The 4,662-nt window shown below is 37.7% G+C and overlaps 1 pseudogene; it reads left to right on the forward strand.

The window, feature by feature from the left end:
- The first annotated feature begins 2,310 nt into the window (after positions 1-2,310).
- LOC141683105 (small nucleolar RNA R71) lies at positions 2,311-2,407 on the forward strand (annotated as a pseudogene).
- The last annotated feature ends 2,255 nt before the right edge of the window (positions 2,408-4,662 follow it).

Here is a 4,662-nt window from a genome sequence, read left to right on the forward strand (position 1 = left end):
TCATTTTGCATACCATAACCTTTTTAATAAAATTAAGTAGACATTAGCCCCTAGGACTTCGCGCTCAACTAGGAAGAAAACTGAAACGATCAACTCTAAGTATTCATTCTTTAGTGTCTAGGCTAGCGAAAGCTTACCTGACCATTTAAATTGGTGACTAGGCTGGTGTTTAGCCTCTTGGCAATGCTTGCACCCACCTGGCCAATCAAAAAGAATACTTTTAGTTTTGTGAATTTTAGTAATATCTTTTTGTTAGGAGCAAGTCTAGAGTTTTTTTAGGGAATCATAGATTTAGAATTTTTCTTTCGAAATCAAGCCTTTGCGGAAAGAAAAAAAACAAAAAAACAAAAAAGTTGAAAAAAAGATGAATAAACTACTTCAATACCCATTGTTCTTATAAATAAAAATCTTTAGATAATGGGCACAAGTAGAAATGACTAGTCTTGTTTTGTGGCATTTGTTACTCGAGTTATTAAGTTCGTCGGGGGATTTCAAAACCTAGTGCCCTAAAACCATTTGGTTTTGGAGTCAATGACCTAAAGCTCGCTACATGGGTAACATAGAAAGCCTAAGAAAACAGACATCATAAAGTTAATCGAAACAAAAAAAAAAGAATAATTTTGTGAAGTTTGGCTAGATACTTGTTTTGATAGAGAATGGGTCAGTTCAATATTACTTGAAAAAGAGAAAATGTTCTTATACAGTTAAATCCATCAAAGGCCTTAAATTCACTACACACCTTGGGATCTTTTGTAAAAAATTTAAGTCGACAAATACGTTAAAAGTCACATCCTGATCCAGCACTCGCATAGTGAGCTCACCCTTCTGCACATTAATCGAGGTTTGGCCAGTAGCCAATAATGGTCTTCCCAAAATTATGATAATCTTCTTATCCTACTCGAAATCAAAAATTACAAAGTCAGCAGGAAAATGAGTTCGTCCACATTGACCAAGACATCCTCCACAATGCCTCGTAGATATGTAATAGAACGATCGGCCAACTGCAAGGACATATAAGTAGGCTTTGGATCAGATAAGTTCAACTTCTTGAAGACAGACAAAGGCATCAGATTGATGCTAGCTCCCAAATCACATAGACACTTGTCGAACGACAAGTTTCCGATGGTGCAAAGAATAGTGAAACTTCTAGGATCTTTAAGCTTTGGAGGCAACTTCTGTTGCAGCACAACACTGCATTCCTCCGTGAGAGAAACGGTCTCTAAGTCATCGAACTTCACTTTCCGAGAGAGAATACCTTTCATAAACTTCGAATAACTAGGAATCTGTTCAAGAGCTTCAGCGAAAGGTATGTTGATATGAAGTTTCTTGAACACCACTATAAACTTAGCAAACTGCTTATCCAACTTTTGCTTCTGCAGCCATTTAGAAAAAGGAGGTGGAGGATAGACCTGTTTATCCCCTATATTACCCTCAGGGGGAGTGTGTTCCAAAGTTTTCTTCCTTGGTTCCACTTCTGCTTCCTTCTGCACATCCTCTTCAGCCACATCTTCAGATTCTGGAACTTGAGCTTTTTCGGGATTCGCAACCTTCCCGGACCTCAATGTAATTGCCTTAACCTGCTCTTTTGCTTCCTTTTTGCCTGACACTTCTGTGTTACTAGGGAGTGTACCAGGTTTTCGATTCACCAATGCATTGACAATCTGCCCAATTTGATTCTCCAAGGTCTTAATAAAAATCGCTTGGCTCTTGCGCATGAGCCTTAACTCCTTCAATTCAGATTTTTCATTAGATTATTGCAGCTGGAGTTGTTGTCTTGGTGCATATTGCGGTTGCTGAAAACCAGGATAGTTGTATTGCTTTCCTGCATACTGCTGATAAGGCTGATGCACCGCCATCTGAGTGTTGTTCCAGCTGAAGTTAGGATGATGGCAGTTGTTGGGATGATAGGTGGCTGGAACTGGTTAATACAACCTCTGAAAGTTGCTCACGAACTGAGCTGATTCACTAGAAATAGCACACTGCTCTGTCTCATGGGCACCAACACAAAGCTCACAGACACTAGTGATCTGATTAACTCCATAATTAGCCAAAAAATTCATCTTCATCGTCAAAGCTTTAAGCTGAGCAGCTATAATAGTAGCTGCATCTACCTCCAGAATTCCTGCTACCTTGCCTTGAGTTACTCTCTGAGAAGGGTTCTGTTATTCATTAGCAGCCATCAGTTCAATCAAATCATAAGCTTCATCGTAGCTCTTAGCCCATAAGGCTCCACCTGATGCTGCATCAAGTATGGGTCTAGAAGTCGCACCCAAACCATTATAAAAGCATTTAATGATCATCTAGTCAGGCATCCCATGATGAGGACACTTTCCAAGCATCTCCTTATAACGATCCCAAGCTTCACACAAATATTCTCCCGATTGCTGCGCAAATTGATTATGAGCATTCTTGATTGCAGCTGTCTTCGCCATAGGAAAGAATTTAGTGAGAAACTTTTGAGCAAGATCTTCCCACTTGGTGATAGAGTCTGGTGGTAGAGAATGCAACCAGCACTTAGCTTTATCCCTCAGAGAGAATGGGAAAAACCTCAACTTAATAGTATCTTCAAAAACATTGTTGAATTTGAAAGTGTCGCAGATATCGATAAAATCTCTAATATGCATATTGGGATCTCTAGTCGGAGAATTCCCAAACCAGGTCGAGTTCTACACCATCTGAATCGTGCTAGCCTTGATTTCAAAAGTGTTAGCCGCGATGGATGGTCTGACAATGCTAGACTGAATATCATTGATTTTTGACTGAGAGTAGTCCATCAAAGCCTTTGTATTTGCTTATGGTTCACCCATTGCAACAAGAGCTTCTTCTTCAACTTTCGCCTATTCCACAAGAACTTCTTCCTCTACTAAAACTTCTTCCTCTGCTTTATCCAGTGTTCTCTTTCGAGATCCAGAACGTGTTAGCGTAAACGCTCTCTAGAGTACCTGAAAAAGCAATAAGTAAACAAATAAGTAAAATATCTGAGTCATTGAACTTTACCGACCACTGATGTCAAGCACATAAACTAAAAATTAACACCGAGTCCCCGGCAGCGGCGCTAGACACTTGTTAGGACGAAAACATGCACTAATATTCACGCAAGTATACGCGTTCGCAAGTAATATAGGATCAATTCTAGTTCATTCCCACAGAGACTGGTTTATGTTAACTTCAATCTATGCACTTATGCAATAATGATATGATTATTATTCAATGCTAAGATGATAACAAGCTGACATTGTTAAATAAAAATTAACTAACTAACTTTAACTAAGAGAATTTAGGCCGAATTACTTATATGAGACAAACATGAGATTCTAACTTCATTACTACTTCATTCAATAGCCTTCGTTCTTAACCTTAGCATGCAATGGTGATGACAACTAATCAGATAACATGAAACTAGTAAACGCCAACTTTCGTTGTACGAATACCCTACTACTAGATATCCATAAAAGAGACAGAAGCTGAATAGATACCAATTATATTAAAACCCTATATGACTATAGAATTTGACAACATAAAGGTTTAATGCACAAGTTATCTATCGTGATTACATAGGGCAAGTAAGATGGTTAAAATTACTTACGAATCATACATAACAAATACACGAACCTATGAAGCATGTCAAGTTCTAAACCCCTATATTCATTTTCGCTTTAATAGAGATTAACACGCTATCTTATAAGTTCGCGACGCTTATTAGACGAATAAGCACAACTAATACTAGGAAATCATACAATCACCATACACTAAGGTATCGAAACAATTTAACTATTGAAATCCATAAGTAAATCCTCTAGAACCCCATGATAATGATTAGTTCATAACCAAACTCATCACCACGTTCCAATGAAAGCATGGTATAATAAACTAAGTCTTTATAAAAATGAATAATAATCAAAGTACGTTAAACAAGAGTATAGGTTCAACAAACAAGAAAACTAGCATACTTAATTAAAGAATCACAAGTATAAACAAGCTTTTCTTCTCCTTTGTTGTATTTGTGCTCCTAGGTCTTCTCGTTGTCTCCTCCTTAGTCTTCGTTATGAAAAACGTCTTTAGATAGTCTTTATATAGCATCCCAATCAATCCAGAAGCCCAAAAAATCCATCTTCTACTTGCAACAGGATTCTCAAAATTCGGCATGGCGCGGCCGCGCGCTGTCCCAGCGCGGGCGCACTGTCTCTCTATTGTTCTGGCGCGGGTGTGCGCTATCACAACGCGGGCGCGCTGGCCTTTTGGAAAAAATGAATTACTTTATTTTATTTGCTGGTTTCTGATGGCGATCAACACACGAATATTCGAGGCACCTTCCTAACACCAATTTAGCATCAAAACAATTTTAAACCTCATCCTTCCTCCAACTATTCCTGAAATGCAAAAAAACTACAAAACACATCAAAAATACAAATAACTTGAGTACAAAACACCAATTCGAAGCTTTATGAAGCGTTATATTTGGATATATGCCACTTAACAGTTTGAGAAAATGAAATCGATATCCATATACATCATTAAAGATAACACATTTTTTATTATCTTCTAACTATCCTTCTTATTGTAATAGTTTCACATTGCAAAGTGATTTTGTAAATATATTAGGTTGTAGGATTCCGAAAAGTAAATTTGATCAAAACCTAGTGTTTGTTTGAGTTTGAAATA

This window comes from Apium graveolens, chromosome 1 (assembly GCF_009905375.1).
Source record: "Apium graveolens cultivar Ventura chromosome 1, ASM990537v1, whole genome shotgun sequence".
In the NCBI taxonomy this organism is placed as follows: domain Eukaryota; kingdom Viridiplantae; phylum Streptophyta; class Magnoliopsida; order Apiales; family Apiaceae; genus Apium; species Apium graveolens.